Source organism: Petaurus breviceps, unplaced genomic scaffold, assembly GCF_028583685.1.
Source record: "Petaurus breviceps papuanus isolate PSGF00001 unplaced genomic scaffold, PetGlider_PUasm1.0 37, whole genome shotgun sequence".
In the NCBI taxonomy this organism is placed as follows: Eukaryota; Metazoa; Chordata; class Mammalia; order Diprotodontia; family Petauridae; genus Petaurus; species Petaurus breviceps.
Window position 1 is genome coordinate 62,749,091 of NW_027186296.1, and position 23,810 is coordinate 62,772,900.

Sequence of the window (23,810 nt, forward strand, 5' to 3'; positions counted from 1 at the left end):
ATTAGACTGTAAGTATCAGTCTTCTTGCCTTCAGGGAGCTTATAAACATTAAGAGGGAGGGGGAAATAAATATATTAAAATCACAAGCTAAAATATTCAAATTAAATGCCACATGGAGGGGAGGAGAAATAAAGAGCTAAAGAACTCAGGAAATGCTATATAGAGCAAACAATGGATTCTAAAAAGGGAGTGTATTCTACAGTGGGAGTGCAACCATTTCAAAAGCCATGGAGATAAGATTTGAATTGGTGTGTGTGTGTGTGTGTGTGTGTGTGTGTGTGTGTTGCTGGGGAACAGGAAGAAATACTACTTTCCTAGGTCCTAGATGCAGGAAGGGGAATAAAGTCAAAGAAAGCTGGAAAAGCAGTTTGAGATTAGATTTGCAAATGGTTTTAAATACAAAACAAAGGAGTTTATATTTGGTTCTACAGAAATTAGGGAACCAGTAATGTTTATTGAGTAAGTGTTATGGACATTCAACTAGCTTTAGCTAGTTCCATACTTCAAATAGTTTAGTGCCCTGAACATAGTTCAATCAAATATTTCTATTATCATCAGTTTGACTCTTTGTTAAATAATCCCAACCTCTTTCTGTAACTTGATAGACAAGCTCTAAGAATTACTGTGGACAATGTATTGAATGTCTTATAAGTCAAATCCTCTCTAAATTTAGCTTCATGAAGTTGGACCCTGGAAACCTACTTGAAACATTCCTAGACAAGTCAGATTTTTAATTTGTGTTTCACTGGTATTGCTTTCAAGAATACAGGGTCACCTCCCTGCCATAATAAGGTTTTGAAAGAGTGGATTACACTCTGCATTTAGTAAGGGCTTAATCCATAGCTGACTGATAAATGAATGAGTGGAATGCCCCAGGAAACTGTATGCCCCTGTACTGTTTAATATTCATCAGTGACTCACATAAAGACATAGATGGAATGCTTATCAAATTTGCAGATGACATAAAACCATTTCTACCTTATGAGACATTCAACATAATCAAATTAAGAAAAATAGAAAGGACAACATTTTACACTTGAGTTTAAAAAGTTGATTTTACAAGATAAGATGAACTTGACTAGAAAATAGTATGTCTAAAAAAGGTCTGTGTGCATGTTGTAGGGGAAGGTCAGGGATAGCTACAATGCTCAGTGCATGATGATGATGTGACAGTCAGAAAAAAAACAACTAATGTTCTCTTTGGCTAACTTAATTGAGACATGATATCAAGGACTAGGGAGTTAGAAAATCCATGTTCAAATTTGAGTTTTACCACCATAGGATAGATAATGATTTTCCTTTTGGCTTTTATTTTCTCATCTGTGAAATTAGGCACTTAGATTGAATGATTTCTAGTGTCCCAACGTCAAAATCCTGTGAAATTTCAGAGTAGAAGAGTTTACTTGAAAACTGAAGAACTAAGAAAGAACTTGTAGTTAACTTGAGGTTAACAAATGAAATCCATGAAAGCTACTCTGCCTTGAAAACAGACTGGACCAAAAGTCAAAGTTTTTCTTGGATATTTTGCACAAATCCTGAATGTGATTGAATCAGATGCTAAACTAGAACAAAAGTCATGTCCCTTTCCTGAGCCCTTGCTTCAGCCTTATCTCACATAGCCAATGTCAATTATGTTTTTTATAGCACGGGAACAACTAGAGCACATGTGGCAATAGGAGAGATAGCAGGGAACTAAAAGGAACAGATGTTTAATAATAACTCATATTTATACAGCATTTCGATATTCAAAACATCTTTCATACAAGGGTACTGTGGAGGGGCCAACATGGTAGAGCACAGGCAGGAGCTCAGCTGACCCCTCCCAGCATTCCCTGCCTTCTAAGTTATCTATTTTCATTCGTTTATTTAGGGAAAAACAGTATAATAAAAAAGATTGCACTTGAACCTGCAAATCTGCTACATACAACTTGCTATTACTTTCAAATAAGCAACAAAATTGGGGGTGGCTAGGTGGCTCAGTGACTAGAGCACTGGCCCAGGAGTCAGGAGAACCTGAGTTCAAATCCGGCCTCAGACACTTAACACAAAAACTAGCCATGTTACCTTGGGTAAGTCACTTAACCCCGATTGCCCTTAAAAAAAAAACCAACAAAATTGTCATATATATTTATTTTTCTCCCCCCCCCAAGATTGCTACCATCAAATAGGTACATGTGTATGTATGTATGTATATATACACATAAACACATATATACACACATGTTCATATGTACATACATATGCATGTAACCACATATGTAAAATTATTCTGGGCATCTTTTTATCACTTCTTTCTCTGGATACAGATAGCATCTTTATAATATATCCTTTACTATTAATTTGGATATTTATAATAGACAAAATAACTTATTTGCTCAAAGCCCTTCTTAAAACAATATTGCTATTACTATATACAGTGTTCTCTTGGTTCTGTTCCTTTTACTCTTTATTATTTTGTGCAAGTCTTCTCATCTTTTTTTTTCTAAAATCATTGAGCTCATCATTTCTTATAGCACAGTAGTATTCCATCACAATCATATACCACAACTTGTTCAGCCATTCCCCAACTGATGCCCATCCCTGAAATTTCCTGTTCTTTGCCACAAAGAGAGCTACAATAAACATTTTAGTACATATAGGTTATTTTTCTTTTCTCCTGATCATATTTGGAAATAAACCAAGTAGTGGCATTACTGGTTCATAGGCAGTTTAATAACTTTTGGGCATAATTCCAGATTGCTCTCCAAAATGGTTGGATCATTTTCCAATTCCACAAACAATGAATTAGTGTCCCAATTTTTCAACTCTAAAATAACACCTTAAATCAAATCGTGGCGTTACAGAATCAACAAAAGTTCAACATAAGGCTTTTTTTTTTTCCAGTCCAAGACAATTTAAGAAATTAGCAGTAGTGGTCTGTAACACCAGGGTGGCGGATGGTCCACAGTGCAGACTGAGGCAACACTAGCAGTGGGCCTTAGAGGTGGTTGTAACAGCAGAAATAGTAACTTTAAGAGCTCTATGCCAAAAATGCTAAGGGGGAGGAGAGGTGTCAGACAACGACTCAGAAAAAAAAAAATTTCAAGGCATATTTTGCTGGCACTGGGTGTAGGATCATTTTGCATTGCCTATCCACAGTTTCAGATATCAGTTGCAAGGCAAGTAGGAGCACTAGAACTTGGCGCTGTGGAGGAACATGGGCCTGGTCATGGTTTCAAGACAGAGAACAATGCTTATAGTCACTTACAACTCAACAGGGCACTAGTCTCACTTCCAAGGCAGGAAGGCACACTAGTGTTTATGACTATAGAAGAACATAGGACCTGGTCATGGTCCCAAGGCCAAGATGAGTGTTAGCATTTGTTGTTCCAGGGGAGTAAGGGACTTCTCTGGGTAAAGACCAGGGCCCAAGCTAGGAGAGCAGTTACAACATCTCTGCTTCAATCATACCATCTTGAAAGCACTGAAAATATGCAGACTCCCAGAAGTAGCTCCAAAAAACAGAAGAGCAAAAAACAAAACAAAACAAAAAAACAACAAAGAATCAACAACAACAAAAAAAAACCCTTACGCTTGGGATGGTGTTCTCTCTACCTCAGAAACAAAGCCCAACTTCAACATAATGTTAAATGTGAAGAAAAAGAGAGGAAAATGAGCAAATAATAAATAAGAACCTGACCATAAAAAGTTACCATGGTGACAGAGAAGATAAAAACACAAATTCTGAAGAAGATATTGATGTCAAAACAGCTACAAGCAAAGCCTCAAAGGATATTTTAAAAATGTGAATTGGACAGAAATCCAAAAATAATTTCCAGAAAAGCTCTGAAAGGATTTTAAAAGTCAAATAAGAGAGGGAGACCGAAAAAATGGAAAATAAATGAGTGATGCAAGAAAATTATGAAGAGACTTAACAATTTGATAAAAGAGGCATAAAAACACTGAAGAAAATAATGCCTTAGAAAAGAGATTTTGGGGGCAGCTAGGTGGCCCAGTGAATAAAACATTGGCCCTGGTGTCAGGAAGACCCAAGTTCAAATTTGGATTCAAACATTTAACACAAAAACTAGCTGTTTGACCTTGGGCAAGTCACTTAACCTCAACTGCCCTCCAAAAAGCAAAAAAAGAGAGAGAGAGAGATTTAGTCAAATGGTAAAAGTGATGTAAAAATAAACTGAAGAGAACTACTCCTTAAAAAGAATTGGTGAAATGGTAAAAAAAAAAAAGTACAAGCATTCACTGAAGAAATTAACTGCTTAAAAAGCAGAATCAGTCAAATTAAAAAAAAATAAAGAACAAAAGTTCACTGAATAAAATTACTCCTTAAAAATTAGAAATGGGGTCTGTAGCTGCTAATGTCTTGGGGGGTGGTGAGACTGTGAGGGGGGGGGTCTTCAACCTAGAAGGATGAGCGGTGCCTTGGGGAAGGTGCTGTGCCTGAGGAAAGATGCCTTTTCAAAACAAGCCCTTTCACTTGTAAGGTTCCAACTGAGAGGAGAGAATCCCAGCTTTTCTGCAGGAAGCATTTTACTGAGTATCAGCCAGTCCTACAAGTCCAAGCCCACCCATGGTATTGGCAGGTACAAGCACCTGCTCATTCCAGCTGAGCCCAAGAAGAAAATAGGGAAGAGTGAGATGAAGCCAATTTCCTGTGGGACAGATTACACTTACGGAGTGTTAAATGTTCACCTGACAGCTTATGACATGACCCTGGTGGAGAGCGACGCCAAGTATGTTCACAAGCTTTGCAATGACTACTCCATTAAAGTGGAGGAAAGCTATGCTATGCCCACCAAGACCATGGAAGTATTGCAGATACAGGAACAAAGCAACAAGGTGTTACTGGATTCAGACCTTACCACCCATGAACGAGTGGTCCAGATCAGCAATTTGAGTTCTACATTTGCAGTAATTTTCTTGGAAATTCTTCAAAGCAATCTGCCAGAAGGAGTCAACCTGTCAGTAAGGGAGCACACTGAGGAGGCTTACAAAGGAAGGTTCAAAGCTAGGCCAGAACTGGAAGAATTATTGGCCAAAATGAACTAAGAGACAGCGAACATGTTTGAAGAACCTGCTGAATAAATGGAGGGATCTCTGCTGAGTTACAAGATTGAAATAGTAGATAGGGACTCTTAGAGACCTTCAGCTTCTGCCCCCTCAGCCAGAGAGCCACCAGTTTCCTTCACTGATTGTGAATACTCTTTGTAAATAAAACTTTTTATTTTGGGTCAAAAAAAATTAGAAATGGGCAAACAAAAGCTAACAACTCCATGAGACAGCGAGGAACAATAAAACAAAGTCAAAAGAATGAAAAATAGGGAAAAAAAGTGAAATATCTTATCAGAAAAACAACTGACCTGTAAATTGGTCAAGGAAAGACAATTTAAGTAGTGGTATGGCTGAAAGCCATGATCAAGAAAAGAGCCTAGATATCATATTTCAATAAATTATCAAAGAAAATTTTCCTGATATCCAAGAACCAGAGAGTAAAATAGCAATTGAAAGAATCCACCCTGAAAGAGATCCCAAAATGAAAACTCCCAGGAATATTATAGTCAAATTCCTGAGCTTTCAGACGAAGGAGAAAATATTGCAAGTAGCCACGATGAAACAATTCAAATATTATGGAGCCTCAGTTAGGAAAAGACAACCTCTAGTAGCTACTTTTTCAAAGGAATGGAGGGGTTGGAATATGATATTTTAGGAGGTTAAAAAGAAAAAAAAAGTGGCATTAAAACTAAGAGTAGTCTACCCAGCAAAAGTGAATATTAATCTTTCAGGTGGGAAATGGATATTTTGGAAATAGAGGATTTTCAAGCATTCTTGTTGGAAAGACCATAGTTGAATGGACAACTTGACATTCAAACACAAGACTCAAGAGAAGTATTAAAAAGGTTATCATGGAAGAGAGATCATAGGGGACTTAATATGATTAAGCTGTTTGCATTACTGTATGGGTAGATAATACTTACAACTCCCAATAACTTTATTTTAGACACTTAGAAGGTATATACATAGACTGAGGCCATGGGTATGAGTTGACTCTTTTGGGATGATCTGAAAAAAAATTAAGAGTGAGAAAGAAGGATGAAGTTGGAGAAGAAGGAAGAGAGAAGAAGAATAGAAGAAATTATCTCACATAAAAGAGGCATGTAAGGAAGAGCTTTTACAGTTGATGGGGATAATGGGCACGGTGGTGGTAGTCAGTGTTTGAACCTCACACTCATCAGAATTGTTTCCGGGGTGGCCAGGTAGCACAGCGAGTAAGAGCACTGGCCCCAGTGTCAGGATGACCTGGGGGATTGAATCTTGGCTCAGACACTTAGTATCCACCCAGAAACACCTGGCCGTGTAACCTTGATCAAGTTACTTAACCCCAATTGCTTAGAAAAAAAAAAGAATTGTTTCCAAGAGGGAATAATGCAAATACACATACACACATACCTACATACACAGTTGGTTATAGAAAATTTATCTTACTCCAAAGGATTTAAGATAGGAAGTAGATTAGAGAAATGGTGAGTGATAGAAGAGAGGGCAGATTAAAAGAGGTAATTGTCAGAAGAAAAACAGACTTTTGAGGAAGGACAGAGTACAAAAACAGAGAAAAGGATAAACATACAACACTCTTTCAGTAATATTTATTGGAAACACATTTAGTTAAATATCCCGTTGACATTTAGAGAGGCTAAATGATTAAGGCAGGGTCATGTAGTTAGAAAATGACAAATTCAGAATCAGATCCTGGATCTTCTGAATCCAAGTCCAGTATTTCTTCCATTACACAAGACTGTCAAGACAAGGAGAACATGAGGGGGAAAAAAAAACAAGGGTCCCAATTGATATTAGTAAATATGTTCCAGAGTATAATATCCATGCAGCAAAGGATTATTTGCATCCCCAGTGAAGACTAGATGACCACTGATGTCTTTTCCGACTCAGAAATTCTATGAGGGAAGAAAGGCCAGCAGCCCCAAGCTAAAAACTGAAAAAAGTTCAGTTTAGATAGTAAAGGAAAATTTGTTCAGACAGAGCAGTCTTGGGAGTAAATCAGATCCTAAGGGAGGTAGCTTAAGTTACTCACTGCAAAGTATCAAGGGCATAACAGATAAAATGCTTGTGAATGACTCAAGTGGTCTTTTCTGGTCTCAAGGGAAATTCTCTGAACAGAACAGAGCTGTCTCACCCAGGGTCCTGTGACAAATTACAACAATCCATTATTTTACGAAAAAGGTGAAAAAAACTTTTGTCTTTTTTCCTTCAAAATGAATTTCTTGTCAGTAAGAAGTAGCAGACAAATAGACCTTAGAGACTGAAGTTTCCTATTAACTCACAGGCTAGTGATTTCACTGAACATTTGTAGTGAAAGAATCTTCTCTACTCTTTCTCCCTGCATTCCTCAAACTTCACCTGAAGAGACACCCTTCTTTGCCTCCATTACCCATGCTTGTCATGAGAGGGTAGTTTAGCTTCTAGGGACTGTCAGTATTTGACCCTCACTGCAGAGACTGCCGACAAGGGAACTAATTAAAATTATTTGGAATTTTCATATTTATATGGTATGGACATGTATTCATTACGAAGAGGATGGAAAATATCAACTCATGAAAGCAAAGATTATTTTTTCTGAATTTTTTTTTTTGCTATTACAGAAGATCCGGGCCCCTAATCTATTCCTTTGGACTCAGTGGGAAATGCATTTTCATCTCTTCAATTCTCTCTAAAGTGTATAACCCACATAATTCTTAATTTGAAAGAATGAGATTCTAGTAAATGAAAGTATAGCCCTCCTCTAAATACAAAGAAATATTTGAAAATACATTCTTACATGAGTTTTATAATACCTAATGTGTTTACAAACTACTTCCAATTCCCTCAAGTCCATTCACATTGTTTTAATTTCCAATTAGTTCTCTTTTTAAATGAGTTTTACTGACGCTTTTTAAAATTTATTTTCAAATATAAACCACCTTCTAAACACACAACTGAACCCTCCTTTTAACGAAGAAAAATAGCGAAGCAAAATAAAACAGATTAAAAAAAAACCTACACAGTGACCAAGTCTGACAAAAAAATTCAATATTTTATCTGAGTCTTTTCCTCTCTTTCAAAAGGAAGGAGAATATGGTTGGTTTATCCTCTGTTCCTGGAACCAAAGTTTCAATTACCTTGTGTTAGGCCCTTTTAGGTTATAGTCAATTCGTAAGCCACTTTAGTAGTCAGACATCAGAAAAATACTTCCCCAGAAGAGGGATTTGAACAGTTTTCAAGTAAATCTGAATTTCTCATGAGCTAATTGTTTTATGTAAGTAAAGGTTGGAAGTAGAACTATAAACTCCCTGGAAAAGGGATAATATCTTGAAGGAATTTTAAGTTGGCTAATACTCTAATGAGAGAAGAATACCTTTGCATTTGACTTGGCATAAGTCAAAGGATATGGAATAATCTTGGAACCAGTTGCTCTCTGGTCCTGAGTTTCCTCATCTGTAAAATGAAGAAATCGAATTACATGACCTAGAAAGTTCCTTCTGTCTCTTAAACTATAACCTTATTATTTTTCTTCTAGGTAGGTGTCATTTTTATTCTTTAAGATGAAGAGGGGGAAACATAGCTAAAGAAAGACATGAGCTCCAACTTTATCAAAGCTACTCACTGCCTACATGACCTCTCTAGGCCTCAGGTATATTATCTGTACAGTGAGGAGACTGTGCTCCCTCATCTCTAAGTTTCCTCCAGCTTTATCTTACAATTCAGTAAAACAAGATGTATTTTTCCTACCACAGCTCTGACTATGCCACTCTCACCCATAAGCCAGTTTGAACTTTGTAGGAGAGAGGAGAAAAAAATGAACACAGACCAAAAGAGGAGGAAAGAGAGTACAAAGGAAAGGTGGTATAGCTTTTCCAGGTCCATATGTGTTTGAGCAAAATTAATACTTCTAATTAAAAGTGGATGGTCATGCCTACCTGTATCACAGATTCAAAAAATTAAAGCTTGAAGAGCCTAAGAATAATATTTACAAATTAATGTATACAAACTTTGTGTACTTGTTCACATTTAAGATTCCTTCACTGTGTTTCCATTCTTGCCCCACCACTGAATCATTCCATTCAGGAATTCCCTTACAGATGAATTGATAAAATTTTCGCCTAGCTCAGCATTTTTGCCTTATTTGGCTTATCTCTAAGCTTATGGTTTGGCCTTTTCAAATATGATAGTAATACAAAGGATTATATGTATGACACTGATGTCCTAGGTTTGAAAAGCTGAGAGCAGGGTTTAGAATCACAGATTCTAGTCCTAGCTCTTGCATTAACTCACTCTGTGACCTTAGGCATAGTTTCTTATCTGTAAAATGAAAGTATTAGATTAGGTGACTTCTTTTATGCTATAACACTTTACTCCCCTAATTCAACAAACACTTATAATGCACTTACTGTATGGAAGACATTGTGTTAAGCATTAGGAAAATAAAAGACACAAATGAAATAATCTCTGTCCTCAAGAAGCTTCAATTCTGCTATGGATATACAAATTTATAAATAATTAAGTAAACATAAATATATATATATATGTATATATATATATATATATATAGTAGTACAAAGTAATTTCAAGAAGAACAGAGCACACTCCCTTTTAAGGGAGACAGAGATTACAAGATACAGGTAAGGAGAGAGTGCATTCCAAACATAGAGGACTAGCTGCACAAAGCCATGGAGACTGGAGATAGAATTCCATGCGAGGGAAATAGCTAGTATGCAAGTTTAAGAGGAGCAGAAAATATGTGGAGTTTAACGTGAAACAAACCTGGGAGGTTCAAAGGTAGCTAAATTCTAGAGGATTTTACATGTTGGATGGATTTTACATGTCCTTAGCAGAAGGACAATATAGAGCTCCTTTAACTAAGAGTTCTTTTCTACTAATTATATTCATTGTACAAACTGCTATGCATAAAAATATGTTTTCCTGTTTCAAAGATAGAAAATGACAAGAAAACTGAAGCAAGTGTCCAAAATTAAGAAACCAGATCTCCCATTGGCCTATATAATTTTTCTCTATGTGATCATTGTTATGGAAAGTGAGAGTGCTAGAGTGAACTGGGACATGGAGAACTGGGAATAAAGGTTCAGACAGGAAACACAAAATTATTGAAAGGATTATTAATCAGTCTTTTGTTTATAGACTTAACTTTGCAACATTTATATTAGTTAGCTAAGCTTTGGTGTCTCATTTTTTCTAGCAATGAGCTTGCATTGTGACCCCCCAGAGGAAGCATGTTTATGTGTTCACAATCCTCTTAGCAGAATGTAATGCTGGACAATGATTAGTAGATTTTACAGTTTTAGAGACCATATGTTCCTTCCACATCCACCTATTTCTTCAGTATTTGTAAATTCTTGTGAGTCCCTCTTCCTTTAGCAAGTTTGTTGAAGTCTTGAGTAGAGACATCCAGGAAAATAGTTGTATATTTTATAAAAAAAATAAAATTGGGGGATGGGTGTACTTACTTCCTTTGTTAATTTGAGGAGAATCAAATGGAGGAAAAAGCCAAGAGTTGGAACACAGTGAACACCATGAGAAAACAAAATTCCAAACATCAGTTGATGAAGTGTCCTCAGAAATTCTTGATTAAGAGAATCCTAGGGTAAGTGTGACTCCAGGGATTTCCCATAAGGAGGCAGAGGGTCTTCTCTGCAGAATACCTGAATACAAACAACCTGTTTGGAGATCATCCAGAGCAATTGGCCAAGATTTTAATTGCTTGTTTCTGCTTTGAATCAGGAGATCTATTTTGGCTTTTAAATGTATGTGGACCTTCCATAATAGTCTATCTTTAGAAATACCCCATTGGAACTGAAGCAGAGCATCTAAGACGGGAGCTTGTTAGCAACTGTAACCTTCTATCCCATCAGCTAAGTTGAAAATTCCAATTGCTGGCTCTTAGTTTTATGAGGCAGGTATGGTCTTAAGAGACAGCTATGCTATGCACAGTGGAAGGTGAAATGTATTTAGAACCCAAAGGCCTGGGTTCAAGTACTGGTTTTTCCCTGTACTAGCTGAGGAACCTCATTACTTACTACTCATTAGTTTGGTCACCTGTGAAATGGGAACCATGTACACATAGTATGGGAACTATGAACATACACGTACGTATATACACAAATACATGTATAACATATACACATATACAATTTAGATAGAAATGATAGCTTTTTAGATAGTCCCACATATGTGTATATACATGTTCACATCTATCAATGTATATGTGATGCATATATGTACATATGTGGGACTTTCCTCCCTGCTCATATATACATACATATCAATACACATGTATGAATAATGTAATAACTTTGTTTTACATATAAACATACATATGCATGCAAATATACGTGTATGTATAAAATAAAGTTTTATTATATATATGAACCAATATATGTACATGTATGTATAGGGAGAAATCTCTCGCTTTATGTGTGTGTACACAAAACAAAATATATATTATAATTTCTATGCATGTATGTTGTTGTTTAGTCATTTCAGTCATGTCCAATTCTACATGACCCCATTTGGGATATTCTTGGCAAAGATGCTGGAGTGATTTGCCATTTACTTCTCCAGCTCATTTTATAGATGAGGAAACTTGGGCAACTGTGGTTAAGTGACTTTCCCAAGGCTAAACAGATTTGAACTTGGGAAGATGAGATGGAAAGGCAGAGACAGACAGACAGAGACAGAGAGAGACAGAGACAGAGAGAGAAAGAGAGAGACACAGAGAGAGAGAGAGAGACAGAGACAGAGAGAGAGACAGAGAGACTATAGAAAAGCATGAAGACCTGACACACCTGCTGGTGTGAGTCATTTCACCTCATAATAATGCTCTAGGCAACTCATGAAGATACTGTCTTAACTTCTTAATTTGGGGTCAATGAGCTTGTGTTGTTGTTTTTTAAATTTATAATTACTATAATCAATATCCCTTGTAATCCTGAGATTTTTCTTTTATGCATTTAAAAATGCTATTCTAAGGAGGAATCCATAGGGCTCATCCCACTAGGTTAATTAACCCAGCCTAAGTTGTAGAGAAGTTGCTGACCTCCATTGTTAAAGTTGTTTCTCATCTAAGAATTCCCTATAGTTATACCAATGAAATCTCAGTTTGAGTCCCTGTACTATGTATACATATACATATACATGTACACACATACACTCACACACATATATACTTTAAGATGTGCAAAGTGCTTTCCTGACAATAATCCTCCACCACATATCTGAGAGTAAGGAACCCTTTTTGCCCTCAAATATTCTGCCTATATATGCACTAGATAGACCTAACAATCTGGAGTAGCTGTTCCCTGGGTCTCAATGTACCATTGAATTTTGGGCCACCCAAGAAAAACTGGAATAGCTTTCTGGAGACCATATGTTCCTAAATCTGGCTTCCTTGGTATGCGTTTTGTATGTTACATAGTTGGCTAAGGCTCTGCTAGATCATTAGATTTAAAAATAAATAAATAAATAAATGAATAAATTATTACCTACAAAGAACAAAATCTGGATTAGAAAGCCAGATTCCAGGAGTGAAAAAGCAAGCCCATTAAAAACAGCACATTAATTCAGTGCTGGGCTCATTCCATCTTAAAGTGAGAGACTTGGCAGCAGTGCTCAACATCTCCCAAATGAGTTCAAAAGTGTTGAAGGTTTTCAAAATACACACACACACACACACACACACATACATACATACATACACACATATACCACGCTTACTTTCCTCTGTATTAAGTAGATTTTGTTTGCTATAGTATCATACATAAATATAAACACATATACATATACAAATGCACATTAAACTTATAATAGCATCTTTTTGAGTGTTTGACTCAAAGGTGTTGAGTTGAAGCAAATGGAACTTACCTTGTCATTCATTTAGTCACCAAACAAAAATATCACTCTACTTATTCCAATTGAGATTAACCAATCAAAAATGAACTCTTTCATATCCAGGTAGGGGCAAAACCTTGATCGTGACTCCCACCCACCAAGCCACCAACAAAAAAATAATGTATCTTCTACTTTTTAGCTTATCTTGAAGGATTGTCAACCTTCTTTTTCTTTGCAATATTTCTTTAAATTTTTTTTCATAAGCACCTGTGGATGTCTCATTGCTAGGGATAGTTAAAATATAACAGGATAAGACATTTTAAAATCTACTGTGGGGAACATTTTTGTGTGGGTAGAACCAAATGATCTAATAAGGTTTGCAGCCTCCTCTAGTTTTCCTTTGATTAATTGAATCTCCTCTACTAAGGGATTTTACATTCCAAATTTTGTGCCCCTTTCACCCAGATATACTTTCTTTAAAACCATGATAGTCAAATTCAGTGAAACAGTCTTTTTTCATGAAAGCTATTCTCACCATAAGTAACTGGCCTATTTATTTTGCTTTATACCAATTTCTTAGGCAACAAGAAACCTAAATTTGTTGTACCTACATTTTTTGGCTTCTTATGAAAGGAAATCTAGCATAGAAAAGCCATGTTGGTGTCAGGGAAAGAATTCTGTCAGAAAATTTGGATTCCAACTCTTTCACTTATTACTTGGATGAATTTGAGTTGAGTTTTCACCTGTCTCTCAGAGGCTTAGTTTTCTCAGTGCAACCCATGGGACTTCTTACATTGAACCTTTTGCTGGGGTGTTAGTAGGGTCTAGAAATAAAGAAATTATACTAGGTTTGAAGTACTCTATTCTTTATGCTTCCCATTCAGAACAATAGTCCATAAGCCCCTGATAACATGTTACCAGTGAGTTAGAAAACACATTAGATAAAAACATGACATTTTACTGAACCTGGATGGCACATGAGGCAACTAGGTGATGCAGTAGATAGAGTGCTGTGTCTGGAGTCAGTAAGATTCATTTTCCTGAGTTAAAATCTGGCTTCAGGAGGGGGTGGAGTCAAGATGGCAGAGTAGAAGCAGGTCCTCCATGCTGCTCTGGCTTCCACCTTCCCCAATTCTGTAAAAGGGGACTCTGAACAACCTTTGGAGCTGCAGAACCTACAAAATGACACAGAGAAGCTAACCTCCCACTGAGGACAGGCCAGCAGGTGTAATGGAAATACAAATTTAAAGATCTTCCCTGCCCTTAGGCCCTTTTATAAGCTCAAGAGACTCTGAGAATCTTCCTTGATTTGAAAATATACTCTGCCTCCTAATAGGCTGAATGTGGTCACATGGAGCCTGTGGCAGGAGGCTTGGTTCTCAGGAATGCCCACACCTAGATGCTGTGTGATTGGGCAGTGGGTCAAGAGTGTGGTTACATTCTCTGACCCAGGAGAAGGCTATATAATCCGTGATGTGAGGCTTTGCTTTGGGGCTAACTTTGAGAAGTGTTCTGTGATTTGATCAGATGAGGCTCTTGGAAGCCATTGTTGAGAGCCCCCCGGCTTTGAAAAACCCAGATGTTGATTGGGTATGGATGTAATGGTTGGACAGTTTGGAAACCTGTCCACTCGATCTGTTACTCTATCTTGATAATTCTGTCTGTATACTCTGAAGTTTGGGGTGCTGACCTTTTTCCCCTGAACTAGGTAAACGATACATATTTGACTGATAAAGTAAGCTTGTTAACCAATTTTGAGTTGTTTTCCTTTAACAAAGCAGTTCTAAGAACCTGTGTTCACAGCCACCCTGGGGACGCTGGGGTGCTTGCTGCTACAGCAGGCCAGCAGGAATCGGCCAGTGCAGTGCTCTAAGAGCCAAGCCCAGGCCCATGTGAGCTGGAGGTTTTAGCCCCAGGGCAGGCCTGACCAGCCACAGGCCCAAGGGACTCCAGATCACCAGCGGCTGTGGCGATCCACAATTATCAACACATAGATTTTAAGGACAAAGTGAGAGGTCAGTGCAATGTTGATTTTGGCACCCAGTAGCTGGGAGAGCTTCTGCTTTTGCCCCTGGGGCGAGAAGCAGATGAGGAGCCAGGTGCCCCCATGTGGCAGCTTCAGCTCCTGGCCTGCAGAGTGTAGGGGGACCAAGAGACCAGTATGAAGGGTAATTGGTCTTGCTTTAACATGCTTGGATCTGGATTACAGTCTAGGATGGAGGTCCTGGGGTGTGTGTCCAGCTTGCCAGAGTGTGTGGAGGCTTCAGAAAGGGCACACAATTCATACCTCCAGCAACTGAGAAAACCCCAGCATTTGGTACAAAGCTCCCCTGTCTAGGTAGCAGAGTACTACTGTGGGAAAAAGCCCCAAAATCAAGTAATTGAGTGGCAACATTACCAGACAAAGAAACAAAGCAAACAGAAGAATTCTACATTAGACTCCTATTTTGGGGACAAAAAGGAGCAAAGCATGGAACAGGAGGAAAACAGTGAAGTCAGAAATCCTGCACCAAAAGCTTCAAAGGAAAATATGAGCTGGTTACAGGCCATAGAGGACCTTAAGAAGCAGATAAGAGAAGTGGAGGAAAAATTGGGAAGATAAATGAGAATGATGCAAGAAAATTATGAAATGAGAGTCAACAGCCTGACTGAGGAAAATAACACCTTAAAAAATAGAATAACACAAATGGCAAAAAGGCTCAAAAAGGCAGTAAGGAGAAGAATGCCTTAAAAAGCTGAATTTGACAGATGGAAAAAGAATCTCAAAAGCTCACTGAGGAGAATCATTCCTTCAGAATTAGATTGGAGCAAATGGAAGCTAATGACTTTATGAGAAATCAAAATGTTGTTAAACAGATCCAAACAAATGAAAGAATAGAAGGCAATGTGAAATATCTCATTGGAAAAACCAGTGACCTGGAATATAGATCCAAGGGAGATAATTTAAAAATTATTGGACTACCTGAAAGCCATTATCAAAGAAAGAACCTAGAAATTATCCTCCAAGAAATCCTCAAGGAAAACTGTCCTGATGTTTTAGAAACAGAGGATAAAAATAGAGGTTGAAAGAATACACCAATCACCTCCCGAAAAAGATCCCCAAAAGAATACTCCTAGGAATACTATAGTCAGGTTCAGAAATTCCCAGATCAAGGAGATAATATTACAAGCAGCCAGGAAGAAACATTTTGAGTATTGTGGAAACACAATCAGGATAACCCAGGATCTGGGAGCTTCTACACTGAGGAATCGAAAGCCTTGGAATATGATATTCTGGAGGTCAAAGGAGCTGGGATTAAAACCAAGAATAACCTACCCAGCAAAACTGAGTATCATGTTTCAGGGGAAAATAGGGTCATTCAGTGGAATAGAGGACTTTCAGGTATTCTTCTTTATTTTTTTTTTAAAGCAGTTGGGGTTAAGTAACTTGCTCAAGGTTACACGGCCAGTTATTTCTGGGTGTGGTGGTAAGTATCTGAGCATGGATTCTATCCCAGGTCATTCTGACTCTGGGGCCAGTGCTCTTACTCACTGAGCCAGCTGGCCGCCCCTAAGCAATTGGGGTTAAGTAACTTGCTCAAGGTTACACAGCCAGGTGTTTCTGGGTGGGTGCTAAGTGTCTGAGCCTGGATTCGATCCCAGGTCATCCTGACTCTGGGGCTGGTGCTCTTACTCACTGTGCTACCTGGCCACCCCTAGACTTTCAGGTATTCTTGATGAAAAAACCAGAGTTGAATAGAAAATTTGACATTCAGATACAAGAAGCAAGAGAAGCATGAGTAGGTAAACAGGGAAAAGAAATCGTAAGGAACTAATCAAAGTTGAACTATTAACATTCCTACAAGTAAAAACAATAATTGTAACTGATGAAACTTTTCTCAGTATGAAAATATTTGAAGGGAATAGAAATATATATATATATGTCTATATATGAGGGTATATGTGCATATGAATACATATGTGAATGTGTGTATATATGCTTACAGGTATACATAGATAGAGGGAACAGGAGCAATTTAATAGGAAGGGATGATACTTAAAAGGTGAAATTAAGAGGTGAGAGAGGAATATAATGAGAGGAGATGGGGAGAGACAGAATGGAGTAAACTATCTCATATAGAAGAGGCAAGGGGAAATGTTTACAATGGAGGGGAAGAATAGGAAGGCAAAAGGGAATGGGTCAGCCTTATTCTCATTGAATTTGGCTTGGGGAGGGAATGAAATACCCACTAAATGGGGCATCTCACCATACAGGAGAGTAGGGGGGAAGGGGATGAGAAGGGAGATGATGGAAGAGAGGGAAGGCTGGGGGGGAGGGAAGTTGGAAGCATTCACTTTTGAAAAGGGATGGGATCAAGGTAAATAATAGAACAAGTGGGAGGTGGGATATGAGGGAGGGAAATATAGACAATGTTTTACAATGTATCTTCTGTGTTAATGTTTTGCATTAGCTACATATGTACAACCTATACCGAACTGCTTATCTTCCCAGTAAGGATGGATGACATGGAAGAAGGGAATGAATCTGGAATTCAAAGTTTTAAAATCAAATGTTAAAAAATATATATATATATGTATATGTGTGTATATTATATATATATATATATATATATATATATATATATATACTATTTTACATGTAATTGGGACATAATATATACAGGCACTGGGACATAGAGATCCACCAATCCCTACTGGAAAAGTCGAAAGGGATATGGGAGAGAATATGGAAGAGAACAGATTGGAGGAGGGGATATCCTGTGGGACTGCTATTTTGGGGTGGTGGGTAGGGGAAAAACATGGAGAAAATTTGTAACTCAAAATCTGGCAGAAATGTATGATGTAAATAAGAAGGTAATAAAGCATTTGAAAAGTGAAAAAAAATTAAATCTGTCTTCAGACATTTATCTGTGTGAGCCTGTACAAATCCTTTAACCCTGGTTGCCTCAGTTTCCTCATCTGTAAAATGAATTAGAGAAGGAAATGACAATTCCCTCTGATATCTTTGCAAAGAAAACCTCAAATGGGGTCATGAAGAATCAGACCTGAATGGAAACAACTGAAAAACAGGCATAGCTCACAAAGTGATAAGACATTCTTCCCATGTATTTTCTCACAAGTTACCTATTGGGTAGAGGATATATCCAGGAGCCTCTGTGGCTAGGGAACATGTAACATCAAGCATCCTAGCATACCAAGGATGGCTGCTAGCACAGGTTCTTTGAGCTGTTCTTCTAAAGGAAAGCAACTCAAAAAGGGTTAACAATCTTACTTTAATCAAACATGTATATCATTTACTTAATTCAGGGGAACGTCACCACTCTGAACTTTAAAAAATATAAGCAGAAATTATAAGCAGACAAAAATTATAGACAGATAAAATAACACAATTCAACAGACTAACAGACAGGGCTTCTAGTTGTCTAACCATTACATACATACATAGTTACCAGAGAGAGAAGTCCCAACATCTGGGTTTTCAAAGCTTGGGGGCTCAAAGATTACCTAGAGTCTCATCTGGCCAAATCACATAACTCTTCTCATAAGTGAGCTCCCAAAAAACCTCACCTCAGAGTGTATATATACCCTTCTTAGTGACCCACTATCTAATTACAAAGTAACAAAAGGTGTGAGCCTTCCTGAAAAACATGCCTACCCTCAATAAAGTCCCTCCTGTTGGGTTCTACTTGAGTCCTATTAATTGGCAGGAGAGATCTTCAAATTCCCTAGGCCTATTCAAGGGCAGGGAAGATATTCAAATTCCCTTACCAGTACACATGTGTGAAATTGTTCATACCAGGAAATTATGTGGTTGAGAGGCACATACAAGGACCATGTGTAGCTGTAGCAGTTGTGAATCCATGACAATTTTTACTTCTTCTTCCTGTGTCATCTGGTGATTTCACTGTGCCGTTCTCTACTTGGTATCACGTCACATTTCTGATGGAAATATCTACTCTATTAGATTCTAGTCTCTGCTGGTCTCATCATCATTAAGCTGCTTTCTGTTATCTTCTGCTGAGCTTTATCTCTTGACTTTATTCCCTGTCATATTCTGCTTTCTCTATTACCATCTCCTAGTACATGATACCTAGAAGCTTCTCTCTGATAAGGAAAGCTATAGTTCTCTTTGCAACTATCCAAGAGCTGTGAACCACTGCACCTGGCCAGACAGCTAAGAAAAACTAGCAGAATGCTACACTCTATGACAATCTATTTTTCAAATCACCCATGACCAGTCTGATCCAAATTTCATGATGTAGGACAATTATTGACTGAGGGGTAGGGATTTTGTTTTGCAAATTGTTCTACATACTAGATTTCTATCATTTGTCCCTAAAATTTATATGAAGGATTCTACTAAAGCAAATTAAAAAACAAACAAACAAATGGATTTTGTGGAAACTGGGGCCCCATGGTGATTTCCACTCCCATGACTCTCTTTTATAAGCAGTTACATAGAATTAGGGCAAGAATAAAAGCTAAGTAGAGAAACTCAAGACATTGCTTTCTACCCTCCAATCCTATTTCCCTTTATTATGCATATCTGGAAGCAATATAATATCTCTGTTCTTCTTGTTTACCTCTTCAAGAGATACTGAATCTCTGTATCTGTAATATTAGGAAGTTAGATGTTATATATTTAGAGTTATAAGGGAACTTAACCTAGAAGGGAACTTAGTCTAAAAGGGAACTGTAGTCTAACCCATCAATTTACAGATGAATATACATATATATATATATATATAAAGTTACTTAGAAATTTCTGCGTAATTTTCTAGTCAAATTAAATGATATTTTCTCGATTAAAAGGTGACCTTCAAAATCCTTCCCTCTCCCTGTCAATGTGTAGGGATTGTTCATAAAGACATCTCCCAGTTTGGCTCCATTTATAGTTAAGTATTGCTGAGGGTTTAACTCTAAGAAAATCATTCAATTTCATCCAAGGAGCAGGAGGTATTTTTAGTTCCTAAGAAAATGGCAGACTATACTAGTGAAAATATTGTCTCAAAGTACCAAGAATAGTGCTACAAACAGATGAAAGGAAATGCTTGCTAAACAATGTAGTGACATTTTTTTCCCCTAATTTGTCTTTTCAGTCATGTCCAATTCTGTGACTGCATTTGGGGTTTTCTTGGCAAAGATAGTAGAATGGTTTGTATTTCCTTCTCCAGTTCAGTTTATGGATGAGGAAACTGAGGCAAAAGGATTAAGTGACTTGTTCAAGGTTACACAGATACTAAGTGTCTGAGGTCAGATTTGAACTCATGAAGATTCATGATTTCAGGTCCAGTGCATCCTCTATACCTCCTAGCTGCCCTATTCAGTGTGTGTGTGTGTGTGTGGGGGGGAAGCTTTTGTTTTTTGAGGGTTCTTTTGCAATGTTAATCATTGACTGAAGGGAACTTTATTTTATGGGAATGGAGATTTGCTATGTTCATGAGATAATAGATTTAGTGCTGAATTGAACCTTAGGCAATATCAAGTTAAACCCCTCAATTTTAAAGGCGAGGAAACCAAGACCAGAAAGTTTATGTGACTTACCCAAAGTCACATAGATATTAAGTAGAATAGAAAAATATTTAAGCTTAGGTCCTCTGCCTCCAAATCCAGAACCTCCCTCACAGATTCCCATGAGCATCACTCAATCGAAAGTTAATCAAGACTCTAGTAATACAAATTTTTCTGAAATTATAAGGGATTATTGGAATGAGTTCATAAATAAATTACATAAGTATTTTATTTAAATGAGAAAGTAGGCAACATATTAGAGTTAAAGCTGGAAGTAGCCTCAAACATCATGCAGTACAAACTCTTTAGTTTAAAAATTAGAAAGTTAAAGCTCAGAGTGGCTAAGAACTTATCTATGGTCACATAGATATTAAGTGGCAAAGCTAATTCAGGTTGTCTGGTCCTATATCCAGTTTTTTTGTTTTCCCAATGACATCATGTTACCTAGTACAGGTCACTTTACATCTCTGAAATCACTTTCCTCCTTTTCAAAATGGAATGTTAATACCTGCTCTGACCACAGAATTTTTTTCATTTATCAGATCCTCCAATACAATACCCATGAATCTGTGCCAGGATTTTTGTCCTTTTCTTTCTACATTCTCTCCCTTTGTGATCTTATCTACTCCCATGGATTAAATTGTTAAATGATTCCTAAACCAATATATCCAGCAGTACTTTTTTTTGCTACCCTCCAGAACTACATCCATGTGGGATATTTCCATTTCAATGTAACATTAGGTCACTGAACTCAATTTGCCCAAGGTTTACCTTATTACCTTCCACCGCATCTCCTTCTATCTTGCAAACTTTATTTCTAGTGATAGTACCACTATCATCCCCCTCACTTTGTTTATTTTTTTAATAAAGCCTATTTAGTAATTATTGTTTTTAAATCCTCCACCTTTACATTTTCTTTTTCCTATTCACTGTCCTAGAGAGAAATCTCTCTTACCTTGCTTCCATATCTAATCAGTTGCTAAGACCAATCAGTGCTACATTTGTACTTTTCTAACTTTTATTCTGGTAGAATTATTGTGCAATTGGTCTTTTACTTGATTTAGGACTGAGTTTTTCCTCACATCTCTGATGCCAGCAGAATCCTAGGAAAATCTCTTCCAGTATGTATAAAGTATAAGTTTTGCTTTTTTTCTAACTCCACAGTTCCTTCTTCCTATATTTTTACAAATATATGTCATCCCTTGCTTTTTAACATTTGACTAATAAACAACCCATATATATATATGTATATATATATATGTATATATATATATATATATGTGTGTGTGAAAAGTAGTTTCTTTTTTGCCCTTCTGCCTCCAGGGCCTTTCCCCGCTATTACTGTAGCAACTGTTCAGATCTCATAGCTTCTCTCCTCAACCAAAAATACTAAGGACCTTCCTACTAGCTAATTGTCCCTACCATACTGAGTCCTAAAACCACGTTACTCATGAAATATTTTTTGCTCTGCATTCTACCCCAGGGTCCATTAGGCCAAAATCATTCTCAGGAGAACATACACTGAAGACTTGGGGCTCAGGGCTGCCATTAGGAATCTTTCAGCTACATTATATTTCAAATAGAATTGGAGAACTAATCTTAGACTCTATATATTAATTTTAAAATTGGTACACAGAATCAGTTTTCCCATAGAAACAAATGACATTGAATTTTTGGAACATAATAGATTTATAAGTATAAATAAAATAATATTAATCTCATTAGAGGGGGAATGTTTAGTCTACTCCAAAGAACAAACTATTCTGGCTAATTATAAGCATGTGTGTGCATAAAACTAAGTACATTATTGATTTCACATTATTCTTATATATTCATTAAGATAGGCCCAGGAGATTTCTTTCTTGTAAACATTTTGTTCATCCAGTTCAAGTTACTTTCTATACTTGGAAGTAATAAAGCTTCATTACTTTTTAAAATGGGCTATAATTCTGACTTTTAAGACTTTTCAAATTTTCTTGCCTCTGTTCCAATAAATATGAATCTAATAAATTTTAGATTGTCTGTGTTTCTGTTATTTAAAGGAGAATAACAATTTATTCTGGTCAAATAACAAAGACTTTTCCAAGCAAGTACAATAAAGTATATTATCACTCATGGTTTAGGATCAGGATGTTGTGATGAATATAAAAGCCTGGCTAATAAAGAATAATCAAACTACCACTTACTACTAAATTAATTAGGTGGCAAACATATTATAACTTATTATTCAATTAATTTTTTGCAATAAATTTTATGCCAGAACTATACTGAATGTCATCGCTGTCTGATGATTCAGAAAGCATTTTGAGATTTTGTAGGGCCTTGGGATTATAATTGTAATAACTGATTATCACTGCATTCTCACTGTCACATACATAATGGTTCTATAAGAGAAAGTTCAGTTTTTAAGAATGCTAGGTAATAGCAGCCTTCCTTCTGATTTTATAAGAAGTATCCATGTTCATGCTCTCTGAAGGTATAGAGAAAAGACATGCATGTCATAGGATTTCCCTCTGGGTAAAAGGGAGAAAGAGTAAAAAAGAGAAGAAATCTGGATTCTCTTTTTCCTATATAAACTCTTGGAGAACCTTCCAAGAAGCAGGTTGAATGATTTATAATGCCCTACTATCCAACTTACTCACAGGGAAGAATTGTAGGCTAGTAAAATATTTTATGGGCTTGTAAATTAGGGTTATGCATTTGCAAGGCAGGTGAATCATAAGTAGTGTTTCTTACACAACTCTGTGTCCTGTATGACATTTAGCTCAGTGCTTTGACTATAGGCCCTTAATAAATATTTTGATTTTATTCTTCATTAATTTGACAAATGTTTACTAAGTGCTCACTGTCTACAGAGCATTTCTGGGATAACAAAAATGAATACAATGGTGTCTTTTCTCAAGGAAATTATAGTGAATTCTCAGTCTCAGTGGTACAATGGAAAATGTTCTGTCTCTGGAATCAGAGAAGCTATATTTAATTCTCACTTTTGATACTTCTTGAGTGACTCTGGACTTGTCACTTAAACTCCTTCATCTTCAATTTCTTCCATCTGTAGGATGAGGGAGTTGGACTATATTGTCTCTGAGGTCCCTTACAGTTCTAGATCTAGTGTTCTAGGATATTCTTAGTTTGAAGGTTATGTAAATTAAGGTATATGTGTTTCAGTAGAAGAAAATATTTCAGATTAGGCTACAGGAGTGATTAATCATTTGATGAGTTAATATGCCTAGCAGTAAGAAAAATGTTATTTTAAATAAAAGAAGTTTAAGACATGTTGTTCATGAGGAACAATTAGGTTTCATTTCTACAATACTTTAAAGCTTATAAAGTACTTTTCTCAAGCACACATATGCACACAAATATTTATAGTAGCTCTTTTTGCGGTGGCCAAGAATTGGAAACTG

The 23,810-nt window shown here is 36.9% G+C and overlaps 1 protein-coding gene and 1 pseudogene across 1 annotated transcript in view; both read left to right on the top strand.

The window, feature by feature from the left end:
* AGBL1 (AGBL carboxypeptidase 1) overlaps nucleotides 1-23,810 on the top strand; it is a 995,991-nt gene that overhangs the window by 851,344 nt on the left and 120,837 nt on the right. The window lies entirely within an intron of this gene.
* On the top strand, nucleotides 4,377-5,258 carry LOC138168588 (large ribosomal subunit protein mL48 pseudogene; annotated as a pseudogene).